The following is a 21,381-nucleotide window of genomic DNA, read 5'->3' as shown; positions in this document are numbered from 1 at the left end:
CAACATTTCCCTCTGATCTTTTTTTTTTTCCTCAAATTATTTCCGATCTCAGCCCAGCTGTTAATATTGAGAAGCGCTGAAGAGCAAGAGGATTAACATTGTGAAGTTAAGCTCCCATGTCAGTATAGCAGTGATTTCTCTGCCCCCGTAATCAAGTGTTGTCAGGGCAAACATCTTGCCTGCCCAAGGTCAGTGTCCTCAGCAGGGTTTCTCAATCTCAGCATGATTGACATTTGCAACTGGATAATTCCTTGTTATAGGGGCCAACCTTCACATTGTTGGATGTTTACAGCACGGCTAGTCTCTGCTCGCTACATCCCAGTAGCATTCTTTCCTCTTAATGATAACTAAAATGTCCCCCAGCTTTGTCAGATGTCCTCTGGGGTGCAAAGTCACTCCCCCACCACCACCCAGTTAAGAATTGCCAGGCTATAGAGAATATTGTCAAGAAAGATCCTACTTGGAACCTGTGTTACATTAAAACCTTCTTCAGGAAACTGTGGCTAAGGAGAGACTGATTGTTTTCAGCTTATATATTCTGAGGGCAAATGTCACAGTTCACATGGAAGCTTGCCTCCTGAATGGGCAGCCCTGATTTTCTGACAAGAAACCAAAGATTGCCATGGGAATTAATAATTCCAGAGGGGTTTGCAGAAGGAGGTATAGCTCTAATCCTTGTCTGTTCCTCAGTGGTGGCCAGTATAAATTGCCTGTGCTTGTTGACTTAAAGATTAATTATTAATGATGAGAAAGCTTATGAATTTTTCAGAATTTTTTTCATTAGGTGCAGCAGTCTGACTTCGTATCAAGGCATGAGATCCTTTCCAACTGTCCTACATCAAAGCCACAGGCTGTCACCCAGGGGGTTATCTTGTTCCATGCAGGCTGGCTGCATATGTTGACTCTAAATTTTTTAATCAACCATTTTCTAACTCAACTGCACATGTCAAGCTGCAGAGACAGAATCCATTAAGTACCATTTCAAGCCAGCAGGGGCCTTGTGGCATCATGATTTGATATCCTTACAGCAGAATTTTATAATAAAAATGACAGGAGCAAATAGTTTGCTAAATTGTCAGCAAAATCCCTGCTGAAATTAAAAGGAGGCAAAGCACTGCTACCAACAATCATCTCTGCACAATCTTTTCAAAATTTTGAACGATTTTTGGACCAATTAAGTATTTCATTTTCTCCAAACCCAATAGTTTGAGATTATCCCCTTATTATTTTTTTTTTACAAAAACCAAGTAGGTAACTGATTAAATCCACCAAAATCAGATTTTGGTGGATTTAATAATGATGATGATGATGATGATGATGATGAGTGATAAGAGTATAAGAGAGGGTAAAGTTCGAATTAAAAAATGCATTGTCTAGGGGTTGGAGAGATAGTACAGCAGGTAGAGCACTTGTCTTACATGAGGTCGACTGGATTTTATCCCTCATACCCCATATAGTCCCTGGAGCACTGCCAGGAGTAATTCCTGAATGCAGGCCTAGGGGTTACGCCTGAGAATTGCCAGGTTTGGCCCAATAACAAAAACAAAAACCAGAATACATTCTTCGCTTGAAACACTAAGGGCTTCCTGTCACATGGAAAATGAAATATATGTAGGCAATCAATCAATGAATATGTACTGGAAATCTATTTTATGCAAGCTAAGTTACTCAACTCAAAATCATTGGAGTTTTATTTCTTGTTAAAAATCATTTCATTTTCTAAATGTATTTTCCACTATCCCTCCTTAGAATACAAAAATATCTTGCCGAAAGGCATAATTTTGCAAATCAATCTTGTGTTCAGGAATGCTAGAATAAAAATGGTAGAGTATTGACCTGATAGATGCCTTTTGTAATGCTCTTTTAGAAGTCCACATTGTGAATTCACTTTACTTGTGAGAGTAAGTTTTTCCTTGTGGTTAATTAAGACCATAGACTAAATTTTTATTTATTTTTTAAATTTATTTATTTTTTAATTAGTGAATCACCATGAGGGTACAGTTACAGATTTACACACTTTTGTGCTTGTGTTTCCCTCATACAATGTTCAAGAACCCATCCCTCCACGAGTGCCCATTCTCCACCACCAAAAAACCTAGTATCCCTCCCACCCCCCAATCTCATCTCCCCCCACCCCACCCTGCCTCTATGGCAGGGTATTCCCTTTTGTTCTCTCTCTCCAATTGGGTGCTGTGGTTTGCAATAGGGGATTTGAGTGGCCATTGTGTTCAGTCTCTAGTCTACTTTCAGCACTCATCTCCCTTCCCGCACATGGTCTCCAACCACATTTTACTTGGTATTCCCTTCTCTATCTGAGCTGCCTTTTTCCCCAGCATGTGAGGCCAGTTTCCAAGCCATGGAGCCAACCTCCTGGTACTTATTTCTACTATTCTTGGGTGTTAGTCTCCTACTCTGTTATTTTATATTTTTATTTTATATACAGATGATTGCAATCTTTCTAATGTCTGTCTCTCTCTTTCTGACTCATTTCACTTAGCATGATACTTTCCATGTTGATCCACTTATACGCAAAGTTCATGACTTCATTTTTTTCTAACAGCTGCATAGTATTCCATTGTATAGATGTACCAAAGTTTCTTTAACCAGTCATCTATTCTAGGGCACTCGGGTTTTTTCCAGATTCTGGCTATTGTAAACAGTGCTGCGATGAACATATAAGTGCAGATGTCATTTCAACTATACTTGTTTTGCTTCTCCGGGGTATATTCCCAGCAGTCGTATTGCTGGGTCAAATGGGAGCTCAATTTCTAATTTTTTGAGAATCATCCATATTGTTTTCCAAAAGGGCTGAACCAGTTGGCATTCCCACCAGCAGTGTAGAAGTGTTTCTCCCCACAACCTCTCCAACAGTGGTTGCTTTTGTTCTTTTGGATGTGTGTCATTCTCTGTGATATGAGGTGGTATCTCATGGTTGGTTTGATCTGCATCTCCCTGATGATTAGTGATGTAGAGCACTTTTTTATGTGCTTTTTGGCCATTTGTATTTCTTCCTTGGTAAAGTTTCTGTTCATTTCTTCGCCCCATTTTCTGATGGGTTTGAATTTTTTCTTCTTGTAGAGTTCAACCAGTGCCTTATATACCCTTAATATCAACCCCTTATCTGATGGGTATTGAGTGAATATCCTTTCCCATTCTGTATACTGTCATTGTATTCTGGTCACTGTATCTTTTGCGGTGCAGAAGCTTCTTAGTTTAATGTAGTCCCATTTGTTTATCTCTGTTTCCCCTTGGTTGATCAGTTATGTGTCATCTTTGAAGATACCTTTATCTTCAATATCGTGGAGGATTTTGCCGACCTTGTCTTCGATGTACCTTATAGTTTGTGGTCTGATGTTGAGGTCTTTAATCCATTTTGATCTGACTTTTGTGCATGGTGTCAGGTCGAGGTCTAAGCCCATTCTTTTGCATGTGGTTGTCCAATTATGCCAGCACCATTTGTTTAAAAGGCTTTCCATGCTCCACTTCACATTTCTTGCTCCCTTATCAAAGATTATATGATCATCCATTTGGGGTTGTGTGTAGGGATATTCCACCCTGTTCCATTGGTCTTCGGCTCTGCCTTTGTTCCAGTACCATGCTGTTTTAATTGTTACCGCTTTGTAGTAAAGTTTAAAGTTGGGGAGGGTGATGCCTCCCATCATCTTTTTCCCAAGAATTGTTTTAGCAATCTGTGGGCATTTGTTGTTCCATATGAATTTCAGGATTGCTTGATCCATTTCTTTGAAGAATGTCATGGGTATCCTTATAGGGATCGCGTTAAATCTGTATAATGCTTTGCGGAGTATTGCCATTTTGACAATGTTGATTCTCCCTATTCATGAGCAGGGGATATGTTTCCATTTCCCAGATTTTATAATAATTTATGAGAGAGAAAATTTTGTACAATTACTCCAAAGTTTTTCTCTCAAGGCCCTTAATAGTGGTCTTCTTGCTTTTGCATGTATTAAAGAGAAACATTAGCAAATGAACTACTTAATCTTAAAAACAGCTTCACAGAGATTAATCTTGATCTGAGTTGCAAAAAAAATTTTAAAATATGAGAAATCTTGAGTATAAATGGTGGTTCCCACTCAAAGTATTTCTTATCCTGGGCAATTGTAGGTACATTAGAAGTAAATTAGATTTTGAGACCCTAGGGCCCTTTTGCTTTTGAAACTCTCCAAGTCTCAGAACTATATATTTCCATCAACATCATTTTTATTTACAGTTATTAAAATACTATTTATCTCTCTTTTAGAAGAGAGGACTTTCTTTTATCTTCCACCTGTTAGCTATAGCCATATTTACCTTTCACAATGCAAATGTAGTTACATTTTCACATATTAATTTGAGTTGATATAGAATTGTCTACACCAGTGTTCTCAGACCACCAGTTCATGAACTGGTGCTGGCCTGCTAATTCAGAAGGGTTGAAAATTATTTGTCTGCCACATTGGTTCTAACTGCCAGTCCATGGAGATATGCAGAACAGGTGTAGATCCACAAATATAAAGACGTTAAAGAACATTGGTCTACACAGCCAAATAAAACAAATAATTGAAGAAGTTCTAGGACTAATATTTGGTTTTATATCATAAAAACCTTCACCTGAACCCATAATGGATTTTTAGTGACAGAGATAATAATGGTTACAAACTTTATGCTCACTTATATTTTCTAGCCTCCTATGCAGTTGAGTCCATAGGACAAGACCCACCAAGCAGGCTTCAAGTTTCTGTGTTTTCCTGTCACAGTGAGTCTAGAAGCCATTTACTAAGATAGCAAGATGACAAACTGTTGGTGCTTCTATCTGAGCTGCTCGCTGACTGACAATTGACCCCCCCATCCACAATGGCTCCATATAGGGCAAACAAGAAATAGACCACTGTTGATACATCACTGACTCTCAGGACTCATCTTTAACTTTGAGATACATTCATTACCTTGAATAGTTTGTTCCCCTTTTAAATTTTCATTTTAAATATTTAGTTACATCTTCAGCATAACACATAATTTTCTTATATTGGGCTTGACTTGAAATTATTGACTCCAATTTCATTGAAAATACAAAATCTACCACTAAATCCTCCTAACTGCAACTTGCTGAATAGGAGAAGAGTAGATGTCAATATATTCCTACAAATAAAGGAAGAACTGTCACATAAGTTAGGATAGATGATATCCTAGTGCTTTTGTTCATCTCTAACAGATAATGCAGTATATATTACAAGCAGGAAGCATTTAATAAATGGTGGCAGTATAATTTGGGGGTTTTAGTCAATTCTTTTTTCCTGGCTGTTGGAAAATTTGGGGCCTCACTATTTTAATACTCCTCCTCTTGCCTACAGATACTTCTAAAAAAACTAATAAATTTTTCTACTTGATTATGGATTTGACATTAGAAATTAGCAGTTTCTTTGACAGGTTTAATCAGTGAAACACATCCTTTATAAATATTTTTGGCTTCAAACAATGGTATCACAAAGGAAGACACAATCTTCAGGGCAGGCAAAAAAAATAGGATAATAATATATGTGGGTAGATTTATGAATAGATCCGATTTCTACCAGGTATTTGTATAACGATCAGACTGGGGCTAGGAATGAAGAGGAAATAGAGGTACATGTGACTATTCTCATGTAACCTGAAAATTATACTGTTTCACCTCAGTTTTAATTTGAGCTATGTTCTATAGTTCTGAATGTTTTCTGTTAGATATCTCTGATATCTACATGCATATTCACAGACATATACAGTTGCCTCTATGCACCTCCCCGCTCACTAAAGTAATAATTGCAAAACCTGGAAAATTCAGCTTTATTCTGATTTTGTAACTTTTATACTTGATATCAATGTTTGAGATGAAGTTCACTTCTTCTTAAAATAAGGCATTTTTAGCAAATATTTTCAATTTTATTAGTGTATAGATATATTTTAGCCAACATTGCACGTATTTAAATTTTCTGTTAATGCATTGTTTTTTCCAGTTATAAATTGTTTTCCTCACAGTTCAATGCTGCTGAGAATCAATATTAATCAGCAGCACCAAAAAAAGCATTTAATTTGTTATAATATTCATGCAGAATTGCCCATGGCTCATTTTTTATTGAGGTGCATGATTTATAATACTGTTAATGATGATTTCATGCATACATCGTTTCAACACCACACCTACCACCAGAATGCCCACTTCCCTCCCACCAGTTTCCCTGGGACATTAGGGAAAGAATAATTTTTAAACAGTGACCATCTGGGGGGCTGGAGTGATGGTATAGTAGGTTAAATTGTTCGCCTTACACACAGTTCACCTTGGTTCAATCCTTGGCATCCCATAAGGTCCCCTGTAAAAAAACTTCTGGCAGGGAGCAGCTGGGGGAGAGATCCAGAGGCTCTCCCCATCAGTTAGGGGGGTAGGTCCTCGACCACTCGCTCAGCCGGGAGGCCCAGGCCATGGGGCAGATGAAAGAGGAAACCGAGGGCCAAGCCGGTTGATTGATCAGTTGCTGTTTATTCCATTCTCTCCACACACCTGTTCCAGTCTCTCTGAGGTCCCCATTTCTCCTCCTCTCTCTCCCCCAGCACTCTTCCTCCCTAGTTCCTCACTCCTCCATCCTGCTCTCTGAATTCTGCCTTTCTTCACTAGTCTCTCCCCCTACTAGTCTCTCTCTACCTTGCCTTCTAGGCTACACACAGTCTGGTAGCAAAATCAACATAAGAAAGCCCTTCCTGAGGGCCCACCAGGTTCAAAGGAAATACCACCTAGGGGCATTCCAAAGCCCTTCCTGACTGCTAGCAGGCAAAATACCTCTTAAGGTGTTTTTCTCCTTTACTCAGTCCAAAAACTCTATCAACATTTTAATACTAGTTATTTTTGTATGGACACAATAAGAGATACATTGAGGCTTGTAGGGCAGCTCTCCTGGCAACATCTGTAGACTCAGACTACAGTGCTCAGGCCAGATTAATTATTCCTAACCCAAGCAGGGTCCGAATCTACTTATCAATTTTTGCATCATGACAGCATTTGTCCATGACCAAATTCTTAACTTATAGTTAAGCATTAAGCACTTTGGCCAAGCCCATCTAGATGCCAGGGTAGCACATAACTCACCGCTTGCCCTGGGTCCGTCCCGTCCCTCATCAGGACCCTGCTTTTGGGGGTGCTAGGAAGTAAGGGCAACAGAAGTTTAGGTCTAGAGAACAGATGCCCAGGAGGAGAATATCATGTAGAATCAAATGACTCCCAGGTTACAAAGCATAGCACTTGCTACAGTCTTCCTGTGTCCATACAAAAGGACTTGGCTCTGAATAAACTATACAAAGGACTCAAGGAGAAGAGAAAAACAATATTTACAATTCAACAGAACACAAAGAAAGAAGTTACAAATAAACACAGAGGAATGGGAGCACTGTGATGGGAGTAACCCAATGAACCTAAACTACCTGAGACTATGTTATTCTACAGTCCCCTAAGTATCAACAGGAGTAATTCCTCAATGCAGAGCCAGGAGTAACCCCTGAGTATTGCTGGATGTAGCCCCAAGAAAGAAGGGGGAAAAATACCATTTTTATTAATTTGATGCTTAAATCGAATTTCAAAAATTAGTAAAAACTAGTTTTAAAACTAATATTAAAAGCAATATATGTGTACAATAGCACTGTAGCACTGTCATCCCGTTGTTCATCTATGTGCTCGAGCGGACACCAGTCACATCTCCATGGTGAGACTTGTTGTTACTGTTTTTGGCATATTGAATACCCACAGGGAGCTTGCCAGGCTCTGCCATGCGGGCGGGATACTCTTGGTAGCTTGCCGGGCTCTCCGAGAGGGGTGGAGGAATCAAACCTGGGTCGGCTTCATGCAAGGCAAATGCCTTAACACTATGCTATTGCTGGAGCAATATGTGTACAATACTTGAAAAATTCCACCCATGTTTTATATTTGAAAGAATCCTAAAAGTTATTTTGGACAAATGTTACACTCTGGCTTCAAAACTGAGTTTCTCTTCCAGCTCATCTGCTTCTTTAGTATGTTACTTTAACCCTTGGAGCCTCGGTTCTATTATCTGTAAAATGGTATTGATTATAATAGCAATTGTTACCTAAAAGATTGAACAAGAGAATGAAAGAAACATTTGATAGAGCTCCAGGCCACAATAAATTCTGAATATTCTATATGCAAAGTCTTGTGTGGACAATAAGCTTATCGAAAGCAAGTTCTGTGCTTATTATGTTACTCACAACATATAGCATAATGTTTTATACAAAGCAAGAGTTAAATATATGTTTTAAATGATGATTGTGTTTTGGGCCGGCCTGGAGCGATAGCACAGCGAGTAGGGCATTTGCCTTGCACGCGGCTGACGCAGTTTCAATTCCCAGCATCCCATATGGTCCCCCAAGCATTAACAGGAGTAATTCCTGAGTGCATGAGCCAGGAGTAAGCCCTGTGCATCACTGGGTGTGACCCAAAAAGAAAAATAAATAAATAAATAAGTAAAATAAATTTTTAAAAATAAATTTATCCCATTAACTCAGGAAAACAACCCAGCAAAGAAGGTATTGTTATCTCTACCTCAAGTTTATTCTGTATTTCTTGCTCCCCTACAATGCATCAGTCACTGGAGATTATAGTGAACAGGATAAACGAGGCCCTTGCCCTTGCTCTTGCATCATTTATAATCTTGAAGAGAGCATGACATGAGCAGATAGTGCAAATGTTATGAGAATGATCACAGAGGTTCAGAGTGCTATAGGAGTCTACAGTGAACCAGTGAACAACGAAGACAGGGGCCAAGCATCCTCCTACGGAAGCAGCACTGAGACTAGAACTTTCTTTTCCTTTTTTTTTTTTTTTTTAATCTTTGGTGACACCCAGCGATGCTCAGGGATTACTCCTGGTTCTGCACTCAGGAATTATTCCTGATGGTGCTTGGTGCACCATATGGGATGCTGGGAATCAAACCCAGACCAGCCATGTGCAAGGCAAAAGCCCTACCCACTGTACTATCGCTGCGGCCTGAGGCTGGAACTTTAGTAAGTGGGTAAATGTCAGCCAGATGAAGTGGCAGAGACAGAGCTTGGAGTATGTCATATTTGAGAATGTAGAAGAATGGCTTCCTGTAAGATATAATAGCTTGAACCCAGAGGGCAAGAGGGTGTGGTAGAAGAGAAGGCCTCAGCGCTATGTAGGAACCAAATGTAGCAATTTACTAAGTTTTGATAAGTATCTTGGATTCAAGGACAATGGAATACTAGTGAAGCATTTTAATCAGGAAAGCACTGTCACTGTCATCCCATTGCTCATCGATTTGTTTGAGTGGGCACCAGTAACGTCTCTCATTGTAAGACTTATTGTTACTATTTTTGGCATATCCAATACACCACGGGTAGCTTTCCAGGCTCTACTGTGCAGGCGCAATACTCTCAGTAGCTTGTTGGCCTCTCCGAGAGGGGTAGAAGAATCGAACACGGGTCAGCCGCGTGAAAGGCGAATGCCCTACTGCTGTGCTATCTCTCCAGCCCAAGCAGGAAAGCATTATGAGTAATGCACATTCAAAAATATGAACAAAATACAGTACTTAGCATGGGCTCCTCCTTGCCCTCAGGTTGATACTCACATGACAATATCACCAAATATTGCCCAGGAACTATTATAAGGGCAGTATTGTGTCTCACCTCAGCTCTATTAGAGAATCAAAACTGATGAGCAATATGGCCTGGAACTCTGTGTTTTAACCATTTCTCTGATTGATTCTTATTGTGTATCAAAGATTGAGAACTGATTTTGGGTAGAGTTTCTCATCTTTTCTGCCAATTAGATTACCTGGACAGTTAAATGCATCAGAGTAGAGCCTCGGTAGCACTTCTGTCAGGTGATCCTTTGTGCAACCAAAGTTGAAAATCATGACCCAGGTTCGATCTCGGGCATCCCATATGGTCTCCAAGCACTGTCAGGAGTAATTCCTGAGTGCAGAGCCAGGAGTAACCCCTGAGCATCACTGTATGTGGCCCCAAAACAAAATAAGTCAGTATTATTGAAGATGAAGGCAGACTGGCCTATGAAGTGGATAACAGAAAAATTGAATTCAAGAGCTACTCAAGAGGTGACTATGGAATTAAGGGATAAACTACAGTATTCTTCGTTCACAAAATCACCTGCTGCTTCTAAATCCTGGGTGTTCGAACTTGGGTCAGCTATGTGTAAGGCAAATGCCCTACCCACTGTACTATTGCTGCAGCTCCTGAGGTCACTGCTAGACTCCTACAGAGAATCACAACACTCTCTTCCTTAGAAGACTTCAGTTACCTTTGTCCTCAGGACAGGTCTGGTGCACTGAACAGTCTCCCAATGGAGTATTGAAAGGCATTAAAGTATCCACAAATATTTTGAGCTGTGTCCTTCGTGCTAGCTAAAAACCATAAGCCTTGACTCAATGGCACTTAATTATAACCTTGATTTTATGGATTTCACCTCATCTCAAGGCAAGGCATCCTATTCAGTGCCTTATGACTATCATCTCAACTATTTTTCATTTTGGTGCTATGTATCTGCCTTTGGCATTGTCACTCCTTGAGCTTCCTTTTTGCAGAGGAGGTCACAAACAGAGACTTCACTATATTTCTAAGTGACACAGATCTGGTAGGCGGTGACAAAGATCTGAGCCCAGATACGACTGTTTTAGGTTCCTATGTTCCTGACCCTTGTCTTGGCCGGGAAGGGAATCTAGGACACGTGATACACAGAAAGGAGGGGATACTGCACAGACTGTCAATGCTTATAAAAGAAAATAGATGCAAAGCAAAAGTCATCAAAAAAGGGCTTCTTCCATGAAGGAAGTGGGTCTGAAAATAGACTCTGAATGATGTAGTCGATTTGAAATGGTGAAAAGGAGAGCAGAGGTCATTCCAGGCCTGCAGTGGGAATGGGGGTGGGGGGGACTAAGCACTGCAGAATCATAAAGGAGTGAATTGCTTTTCTGTTTGGGGATTTTTATGTATTTATTTGCTCCTTGCTCAGAGAATTACTGCATTTGGAGCTCTGGTGTTATATTTACTGCATTGCCAGAAGCCAGCAAAGACATAAAGCTGGTGACTCAAATGCAGAGGGTGCTCTTATTGGCTGGCAAACTCTGAGGGCTAAACCCTGCATTTTTCAATCAAGGAGAAGTTTATCCTTCAGAATGGAAACTTTGACCTCTTGAAGGTCTTGTCAGGGAGAGAAAATAAGGCATGGGAAAGAAAAACACAACTGATCTTATTTTAACTTCCCCAAATGATCTGGTATCTCCTTGGGTGATTTTTATAGAAAAAAGAAGGTAATTGAGTATGTATGGAACACCAATCTGTATTTTCTGTACAAATTACCCTGGAACAGAGCCCTGGTAGCTGGTTTAGTTGAGTGACAAGTTTGCAGATTTCATCAGATTTGACCCTACAAACAATAATAGAAGTAAAAATAAGCCTCTAATGCATTGACTTCTTACAGTGTGGAAATATCTATCATAATCACCATTACAATTCTCCTCTGCAAATCATCTTAGAACTTCAGATACAAGGACTCAGAGAGGTTGTGTACCCTAGCCCTGATCACACAATGAATACATAACAGAGATGGATATACGGTTTTCTGATTTTAAAATCCATGCCCTGTTTTATCAGGGCTATCCCTTCTGTGCACAGCCAAATATCTCTTGAATAACTAGTACACCAATCTTTTGAAAATTAGTGTGTTACCTGAAAGTAGAGGGGCTATCCCCCCCACACTTTAGGTGTTGGTAGAACCCATTTTGTGTTAGGGATGATGAAACTAAGGAATGCCAGAAACAAAAGGCTGTTAAGGTTTATAGAAATTATATGCCAGGCACTCTACTGAGTGTCACAGACCCTCTCATTGAAATTTTGAATCCTATTGAGGTAGGGTATCATTATTAATATTATTATTATCATTTTAGAGTTAGGACCAGAGCAATAGCACAGCGGTAGGGCATTTGCCTTTCACACGGCCGACCCATGTTCAATTCCTCTGCCCCTCTCAGAGAGCCTGGCAAGCTACTGAGAGTATCCCACCCGCACAGCAGAGCCTGGCAAGCTACCCGTGGTGTATTGGATATGCCAAAAACAGTATCAATAAGTCTCGCAATGAGAGACGTTACTGGTGCCCGCTCAAATGAATCGATGAGCAATGAGATGACAGTGATTTTAGAGTTAGCATCGTTAGCATCACTGAAAAACATTAGCAGTTAAGGCTCACAGAGATTATCCATCTGAAACATATTGAAAAGGCACAGGCTTGAACCTGGGCAGGAGAAAGAGGGCGCATCTGCTTACCAATATAGTGAAGGTAGACAAACAAGAGGCTATATAAATGACAGGAGGAAAGGAACTTGGGGGTGGCTGGTAGTCCAGCACAGAATGCAGAAAGATGGTTGCAGTCAAATTCTCAGTATGTGCTTGAGACAGGAGCGTGGGGACTGCTTCTGTGGGCTGGGAGCTGACACCATCCCGCCTGTAACTTTCCAGACTGCAGTGCACCAGGGCGGCCGCATTCATGTGCTGGAGCAGTTTGTCTGGAAAGAAAGCTAAAAGCTATGGGGCTGCTGCGACATGGATGACGAGCCAGTGAAGAGCAGTGTCCTGCTGGGAAGGTGCCCCCACGCTTTCTCTTGGCAGCCTCCTTCCCAGATACAACTCCCCAGATGCAAGAGAGGAGCCAGGCTGGGCTGTGGAGAAAAAGTAAAGGGAAAAGACTGAGTTACAATCCGGTCAGCAGGTGACTCGTGCTGCAGCTGCTTACAGAACACCTGCCTTCGTTCCCCAAATCCCAAAAGCCAGAGTTAAGGGTGCTCCATCAGGTGAAAGGTTAAAGGTCAGCAAAGTTCAGTCTTTGTTGCTTCCTGCAAAAAATGACAGTTCCCAGGCTGCAGCCACTAAACAGCCAGAGTAAATGGGAAGTTGATAGATAGGTTGAGAATTTGATCTCAGTTCTCTCACTGATTGCTGTGATCAGAGAATTTTCCTTTTTTGTGTATTGGTTTACTAAATCCCTCTTCTTTTCCTTTTCCTTTTTCCTTTGTTTTTCTTCCAGGGTTTTTTTTTTTTTTTGCAGGAGTGCGGTTGGGGGCCACACCCAGCTATGCTCAGGGGTAACTCCAAGCTCTGCAATCAGGAATTACTCCTGGCTGTCCACGGGGAACCATATGGGGTGCCAGGGCTCACACCTGATGCCACTGCATGCAAGTAAAGCACCCTACCCACTTTACTGTCTCTCTAGCCCCCAAATCCCTCTTCTATGAAGTCAGGCAATCTTTAGATGTACCTTGAGCTTGGCACAATGCCAGATGCCAAGAATGAAAAGATGAGCCAAATGGCACCCACGAGGTCCTCTACTATGTAAATAAACATGAGACGAATTCATGTCAAGATGACTTCATGTCAAGGTGCTGCTTTGAACAACTGCATAAAGGAGGACTTTATTCTAGAAAATGCTGATAGGAGACCCTCCCTGACAGCCTGCAGGGGTCTGCAGAGAAGCATCTGCTGTGAAACTGGAGGATGGTGTATCAAGAGTGGTTACAGGTAAAAGGAGATGCCTAGGTGTGAGGGTCAGTATGTGCCAAGAAACTGGCCACAGGAGAAAGTAAAGCATTCCAAGGCCTCCAAGAAGGAGGTTGACGAACATGGGAGTGAGTATGTGAAGCAAGCTGAGTAGATCAGCAGGGCCTCCACCACATTCTGAAGCATCAAGTCTAAACCTCCCTCCAACCACAGTTCATGTCTAAAACACTTTCCAACCACAGTTTGTGTCTAAACCTCCTTCCGACCACAGTTCCCCATCATCGCCATTGTAGACCTGAGGTTAAAGTGGGTTTTGATGCTCTGAAACATAGGCACCACAGACTTTTTCAGAAATAAAATCAATTACTCAAATAATGTATAAAACAATCTGCCTCGTTCTGTTCAATTTCTCTGCATGTTGAAAGCATATCTTTGCTTGGCTGAAGGCTGCCACATGGTGGTAAAAATTAATGAGGCCAGAGTTAAACTTGCTTTCATGTCATCATAATATGTAAGCCCAGAGGATCCAAGCATCCCTAAGGAAAAGAGTGTTGCCAAGGATGTCTCCCAAGCACACGGACAAGGTGGTCCTGCCAAATACTAATGCTAATGACAAGACTCCAGCCTGGACCCCATGATGGTTTCTTTATCTCCCGAGACGCCGGTCAGTCCCTTCCTTGGAGGGTTCCTTTATACTGAGAAACAAATCCATAGACACAGTAGAGTTGTTTTCTTCTTTCCTCTCCCCTCCTACCCCTTCACAATTAAAAATAAATCTTTGCCTGGATATGAGAAAAGTTAAGCATACAAAATAATTATAATTACCTAGGGAGAAGATGTTATAAAAGACATTTAAATACAGTACTTGAATTATTGGATAAGTTTGGGAAATGTGGCATGAGGAGAGATAGTATAGGTATTATGATACATTTCTTCCAGTTCTGTCCCCAGCACCACATGTTCCCCCAGTAATTTCTAGGTATAGACCTGAAAGTGCCCTAGCATGAGTATGTGTGACCCTAGAAGTTTTTCTGCCCAGCATTTTCCCTGAACAACACTGAGTCTTTGGGTGTTCACATAGAGCCATTTACCCAATTGCCCAAGAATTCAGGAGTAACCCTCAGCATCCTGACTACCACTTGCATGGAGATATATTTATCTTCCCATAACTTTCTTCTAGAGCACATGCAAGACTAAGTTCCCTCAGAATGTGACTTTGAAAAATGTTCGTCTAGGCCTTTCAGAGACCCCTGAATCTTAGAGCTTGCAATTTCTTAAGGGAAGGGCCATTTCTTCATTTAAGTTGTTGAAAGTGAAGTCATGATTTCATGCAAGATACCTCAGCAAAGGGCAAATGGAAGCCAGAACACAAACATCTCAAGGCCACTCTAGTTCTTTTTCATCTTCGTATCTGATTTCTTTCATAAACCACAAAGGATGAGGAGGTGAATACCTGATGAGTGTCCACCATAAGATTGGCATAATTCTAGAAGCCATATGTTACGCTAGCTATAGGACCTACTATGGGCCATTACCACCTAGGTGCTTTGTATGTCGTTTCCACCACTCTAACAATATGCAGGATAGGTATCTTATCCCAGTTTTACTGATGAGCAAATTGAAACATAAGCAAGCTTATTTTCTTGTTTACTCTCTTTAAGTAAAGACATTACAATGCCAACATTTGGACTTAAATCAACCTGACACCCCTACCCATATATTGCTTAATGCTGTTCTCTCAATACACACATAAGATAGAAATGACTCCCTCTTCGTAGTAGCGGAAGCTGAACCTCAGATAAGTGAAGACACGTGCAAAGACATGCATCCAGGAAGTGGTGTACCTGGGCCCAGAATTTCATTTCCCGAATTTCCAGGTCTCCAAGTCTAAGGTAGGGTCACTGGTCAGTGTTGCCTCTGCATTGATTATTAAAATAGACCCAGAACTTGAGCTGGCAGGAATGTTAAGACTTGAACTGGTGCCTCAGTTCAACCTGTCTGGGTGGTGCTGAGCTCAGTTCTCCATCACTTGAAAAAGAAAAATCCAAGGAGATAATTTCTCTTCTTGTCAAAACGACCCCACTGCCTCTGCTTGACCTCTGCGAGCAGGGAGATTATTTGTCTAATTAGGTAAAGAGCTCCTGTGCACATATACATACTGAACCCTAATGAGCTGTCAGTGGGAAAGGTTTGTCCTTGGCCTGCTTCACCAGCTGATCTTTCCTCTCCTCGGTGAAAAAGACCAGCCCCGTAAACAGAACCTTGTTTTCATGGAAGCTCATTCTCTGCCTCTTTCTTTCCAGCATTTGAAAAGGTAACTACTTGATTTCTCTCCATAATTTTGGATTTCATACAGCGGGGCTGTCAAGCTCCCACAGGAGGATGGCCTTCTCTCTTATGCCGGCTATTTTGGGGACATTAAGTTGCCGTCGCCCTTCCTTTTCAGTCGCCTTTTCAGATCATTAGCCATCAGGCAGTAGTGTCCGCCTTCCAGTCCCCCTGCTAATTAAAGTCTTTCCAAGCAGAGGGACTTGTCACTGGAAAAAGTGGGAGGTATTAAGAAGACAGGAAATCTTGTCCAGGGATGGGAACCCGAGGATTCCTTCCTCTCCTCTGTATAGGCCATCAGACCTGAATGCCAGAGAAGATCACTGTACCATCTGGCACCTACTTATCTGTATCTTTAGTGTTCTATTGTAACCCTTGCCAGAAATACAGACAATATGGTTCGTACTAATAGTACAAACAGCAGCCACCATATCCCGAGGGTTTCCCTTATATCAAGCACTGGGGCAAAGTAGTCTATATGTCCATTGTCTATTTGAATCATTATGACAACCTGAGGTAACGTTATCATCCTAATTATTCAAATGATGACAGGTGAAGCCCAGAAAAGTTAAGAAAATCACCCAAAGTCACAGCTATCAAGAGGCAGTGCCAGGAAAAGGACAATCCATTATTGCTATCATTTCTTGTAGTCCAAGCAAGGCTACAGTCTCCCCAGAAGCAATTAGGAAGTTGTGACAAATGAGAGAAGATAGTCATTTCTCTGGCCCCACCGCAGCAACTCTATGTGTAAAATTAATCCAAAATGAGGGGACTGAGCGGTTCTTTGTGAGGACCAATTAGAAAGCTAAAACAGGTCACTTAAGAAAGAAGCCAACGTGATGCAGAGCCAAAGAGTTCCAGTTAAAGCCAAAACAGACTAAATTTCAAATGACTCATACCCCTTACGAACTTTGAGTGCTGGGCACATTCTTTTATATATATATATATAATTTTTTATTGAATCACTGTGAGATAGACCATTACAAAGCTGTTTATGATTGGATTTCACTCATAAAGTCTTCCAACACCCATTCCTCCACCAGTGTACATTTCCCACCACCAATGTCCCCAGTTTCCCTCTCATGCCTACAATTTCTCCTCCCCTTCCAGCCTGCCTCTATTGAAGACACTTTTTCTCTCCCTCCCTCCTTCTATCTCTCTTCCCTCCCTCTCTCCCTCCTTCCCTCCCTCCCTCCCTTCCTCCTTCTATCTCTCCTCCCTCCCTTTCTCCTTTATCTCTCCCTCCCTCCCCCTCCCTCTCTTCTCAGTCTGTCTCTCTGTCTCTGTCTGTCTCTGTCTCTCTGTCTCTCTCTCTCCCCCCTCCCCTTTTGGGCATTGTGGTTGGGAGCACATTCTTCAGCTTGCTGAAACTCAGTTTCCTCGCCTGAATAATGAAGATTAACAATGTTCCCTAAAGCCTGCTCATGAGCTGGAGGAGAAGGCAGCTGGGACAGAGAACGGATCCCTAAGTCAGTGATGGTTGGAGGAATCACTCAGAATGAGAGATGTTTGCTGGAAGTAGATAAAGGACCATACATGATGCCCTCTCAGTATCTGTATTGCAAGCCCTAATGCCCAAAAATAGAGAGTAAGAAGGAAATTAACTGCCATAGAGGCAGAGGAGGGAAAGGGAGAGAGAGAGATGTCAGGAAGGATACTGGGGACATTGTTGGTGGAAAATTCACACTGGTGGAGAGATGGTGTTTGATCATTTTATGACTGAAATTCAATCATGAAAGCTTTGTAACTGTATCTTACGGTGATTCAATTTAAAAAAGAGGGTAGGGGTATTCCCTAACCCATCAAGCTGTTTCATGAGAAGAATTTCCCACACTGCTTTATGGAATTTTGTCTTCGGTGAAATATTTATGTAAAATATGAGGGTGCCAGGGATATGGTTCGAAATGGGAGAGCACATACCTTGTATGAGCAAAGCTTAGAATTTGGCCTTCAGCGATTCCTGTGAGTACCACTTGGGGTAACTCTGGTGACCCCAAGCATCACAGCACTGGGCCTGAGTCCTGCATCAGGCATGAACTGCTGGATCAAGCATTAATGATTATGCCCCCTGAGTCTACCAGCACCACTAAACATGACTCCTACATTTTATGGGTAAATGTAATTAAATAGGCTCTAAGTTCTTTACATTTTATCAATATCTCAACTAATGTTAATTATATATTATTATATATTTTAGGAGAGTACACCATTTCTTTTCTCTAGATACCTTTTCCTGGGAAAACATACATTAATACCAGTTTCTGGGGACTCTTTCTAAAATACTGAAGTGTAGGTTATAGGAAACCTAGACATAGTGTAGATATTGAAAGATGCTAATCCTCAACAACAACAAAAAAAAACAGGTATGCAAGACTAACCCAGACTGAGAACTCTTGGTTCAACAGGATGGGGAACAGAGATCCTCCGCCCATACCCCCCTGTCCCCAGCAACTCAGCAGCCATGCTCATAAGCCACCTCTGGCTGATGCCAGATAATCTCGTCAGCCACCATCCAGATCATATGTCCTTCTTTACCAGAAGGGAACATAACATTATGCTCACCATAACCATGACGCCAGACCCCATGCTAGGCTGTTTCACTCAGGGCGCCTCAGAGGGGGGCAGGTGAGACCCATACCCACCCCAAGGACTCAGCCCTGGCAGCCGAAAACTTCCAGAACTCAACCACCACTATGCTCACGGCCGCTCTCCACATGCTCGGGCAGAGCATCTCCCATGAGTGAATCTATTTCTGGACCACATGGCTGCGAATTCAGTCAATATACTTCAAACCGTACACCCTACCCATACTCCAAGATGGACCACACCACACCAACCACACCACATTTGATAGGGTTTAAAGTAGGAGGCAACCAATCTTGGAGGGAAGTATAGATACATATATCAAAAGCACACAAGGCTCAACCTTTAACAACATGTTAGTGATTTCTTATGGAAGGGTTTAATGGCCCCTGGGTGAAATACAACAATCTTCACACTGTTTCCTACAAGGATACTTTTTTGTAGTATTTTCAGTGGTTTTTCATAACAAACAATGCAAAATATATTATTTCAGTTCTGCTTTGGGGCAGAGATTGGGATTTGGGATGGAAACACCCAAACTATGGTGGTGGGAAGGTGTAAAGGTGGTGAGATTGGTGTTTGAATATTAAATATAATCAAATATTGTGAACTACTTTATAAAATTGGAGCGATAGCACAGCAGTAGGGCATTTGCCTTGCATGTGGATGACCCAGGTTTGATTCCTCCATTTTTTTTTCAGAGAGCCTGGCAAGCTACCGAGAGTATCTCACCTACATGGCAGAGCCTGGCAAGCTACCCGTGGTGTAGTCTATATGCCAAAAACAGTAACAATAAGTCTCACAATGGAGACATTACTGGTGCCTACTCAAGCAAATCAATAAACAACAGGACAACAGTGCCACAGAGCTACAGTCACAGTCAGTCATCCCTTTGCTCATCGATTTGCTCGAGTGGGCACCAGTAACATTTCATTGTGAGACTTATTGTTACTGTTTTTGGCATATCGAATACACCACGGTTAGCTTGCCAGGCTTTGCTGTGCGGGTGCGATACTCTTGGTAGCTTGCTGGGCTCTCCAAGAGGGGCAGAGGAATTGAACCCCGGTCAGCTGCATGCAAGGCAAACACCCTACTGCATCACTGTCATCCCATTGATCATCTATTTGCTCGAGCAGACCCAGTAACATCTCCGTTCATCCAAGCCCTGAAATTTTAGCAGCCTCTCTTTACTCGTCCTTCCTAATGGTGCTGCATTAGAAGCTCTTTAGGGTCAGGGGAATGACACCATCATTGTTACTGTATTTGGCATTTGAATACGCCATGGGGAGCTTGCCAGGTTTTGTTTTGTTTTGTTTTTTTAAAGAAAGATGGTAATCCCCTTTCCTTATGCCCAAATTGGTCATATAAACATACTTGTTCTTTCTGGAGTTAGAATCCCTAGAAGTACAGTCTGTCTTGTTCTTTCTGTGTTCTGGTGTGTTGCTTTAACATGATACTTCATAAAAATAAATGAGTAAATGAGTGAATTAATGAACTAGCCAGGTTCACTTAGTTAATATCTCTCCCATTCTCTTCATAGTCACCTTTCTCTGTCCTTTATTGTATTGGTTGAGACTGTTGGATAACTTCATTCTTTTCTGAAAAGTAGTGATATGGCTGGTTATTCGGACTGTGACTTTTCTGTTCAGTTTGAACCTCTGTAAACAGTGTCTTCACACAGAATGCCAACTGCAGCCCCTAACCTAATTATTTTGCTGCTTGTCAGTCAGTGAAGTGGTCAGATGTTTTGAGTGCACACGTATTTTGAACAAGACCTTTCTGAGTGTTCCCAGTGAATTTTCACCTGAATCTGAAGAAGACTTGGACTTTAGAGAGAATTAAATAAAAACAACTCACTGGAGCTTAAAACAGTACTGAGGACACTGTTTCTCACATACCCCTGTTAGCAAATGGTGATCAGATGGACCACAGGACAGCAGTGTGACTTACTGCTACTGAACCCTTTTCAGGAGTTTCCAGTATTTTATTTGGATAGGTTTTGCAATCGGTGTCTTATGGGTATTAAGCAAAAATAAAAGTTTATGTTTAAGTTCAAGTGTAGTTGGATCTGTGAAAGTCTAACAGATTTCCTTACTTCTTAGAAACAGTGAATTTCCTCACAGCATTTTCCAAACTTACCTGGCCATTCTTTCAGAACTCTCTCTTCTGGAATATTTAAGATTACTTCTGTTTAGCAGAACATTCTTTGGGAAATCTTACTTACCTTTCCATGATTAAAATAAATCATATATTACTTAAAGCAAATGCAACTACAATTTGAAGCATATTACTAGACTTACTTGGAAATAAAGATGTAACTTGAATTCAACTAATAGAGATTAGCAATTATGACTCGCCAACTGTTATCTTAAATAAAATTGTGTTGGTCTGGTACTTGACCTTACTGTTAGCAGCTAAGTCAAAATTAGCAGCTTGGCTAATTTTAATGTCTATAAATGTCAAAGTGACATATAAAACCTATACAATATTGTAAAGCTATGTTAATTCAATTAAATAAAAGCATAAGAAATAAAATGGTGTGAAAACACAGCTGTGCATATTCATTTACATATATTCTATGACTGTTTTCACACCTTATTAGAAGAATTGCATCATGGCCTGTGGGACCTTATAGCTCTTAAAGTGTACAGTATTGATTATATGGCCTTTACAGAGATCTTTGTAATCTCTTCCAAAGATTTGTGGGAAGATGGGAAAGGAACGAAGATTTCATAAGAATATTCTTTATTCGGTTTATAGAAAAACTGAAACCAGAAAAGGTAGAAAATTGTCTAGGCTTAATTATGCCTGAATATTCCAATCCTCGTGCCATAATATTTCAAGCTACCAGGATAAACAAGGACAGATTTCAATATAGAAATCAATATAGAGGGTGATCATCTGGAGTACCCA

At 41.1% G+C, this 21,381-nt stretch overlaps 1 protein-coding gene across 9 annotated transcripts in view; it reads left to right on the top strand.

Moving 5' to 3' along the window:
* The window catches only part of CADPS (calcium dependent secretion activator), a 527,814-nt gene that overhangs the window by 220,397 nt on the left and 286,036 nt on the right, over positions 1-21,381 (top strand). The window lies entirely within an intron of this gene.

Source organism: Sorex araneus, chromosome 4, assembly GCF_027595985.1.
Source record: "Sorex araneus isolate mSorAra2 chromosome 4, mSorAra2.pri, whole genome shotgun sequence".
NCBI classification, from domain to species: domain Eukaryota; kingdom Metazoa; phylum Chordata; class Mammalia; order Eulipotyphla; family Soricidae; genus Sorex; species Sorex araneus.
This window is presented reverse-complemented; position numbering and strand designations above follow the sequence as displayed.